The 740-nt window shown below is 37.0% G+C and overlaps 1 protein-coding gene across 1 annotated transcript in view; it reads right to left on the reverse strand.

Annotated features, from left to right (window-relative positions):
- The window catches only part of CRISPLD1 (cysteine-rich secretory protein LCCL domain containing 1), a 26,604-nt gene that overhangs the window by 12,430 nt on the left and 13,434 nt on the right, over positions 1-740 (reverse strand). The window lies entirely within an intron of this gene.

A 740-nucleotide genomic window follows, 5' to 3' on the forward strand; every position in this document is an offset into this window, starting at 1 on the left:
CCCCCCCCAAAAAAAAAAAATAAACTCAAGGAAATGATACCATATTCAGCTTCGGAGCAAATTACTGCTGTGTGCTCCACAGCACTGTGGTTTGTATTCAGCAACTGTTTCCTTGCATTGGCTTATTTAGTTGTATGACCCTCCAATTTCACATTTGTTCATTTACTGGATTCCAATTTGCTTTCCCTGAGTTAGCTCATACTTCTGCTGCCCTAGCATTGTCAAATACTGAAGTGGGAACAGTTCACTATATTCTATTGTTGATTAGCTTGTTAAGATATTGTTAAAAACGGTATCCTATTCTACAAAAACACAACAGCTGAAAAAAAAATCTCTATTAGCAATGCTGATTATAAATCAAAGGAGCTGAAGATTAGGGAGTTTGCTGTATGTTGCACTGATGTTCCCTTTTCTGTCTTTCTGTTTTACAATATGCCCTAGAGCTGAGATGCATTTCATTTCATCTATTCATTGAATGGGTATGTAGCCTGTGCAAGGCTCCATCTAGAGACACAGGTCAGAGTCACATAGCTGCAAAGGTATGCCCAGATTTATTGATGGGCCTTTTGAAGGTTGCAACACTGGTAAATAATCTCTATTTATTCCAAAGACTGATTAATACACCGACTTATGAAGCTGGTGTGTCATCACAATACATTGTAAACTCATTCTAAAAGGTGATGTCCTAAATATTACAGGACATTAATGAAGAATTATGTCATTTCTGTGTACATATAGCA

This window comes from Buceros rhinoceros, unplaced genomic scaffold (genome assembly GCF_000710305.1).
Source record: "Buceros rhinoceros silvestris isolate BGI_N320 unplaced genomic scaffold, ASM71030v1 scaffold14758, whole genome shotgun sequence".
Taxonomy (NCBI): Eukaryota; Metazoa; Chordata; class Aves; order Bucerotiformes; family Bucerotidae; genus Buceros; species Buceros rhinoceros.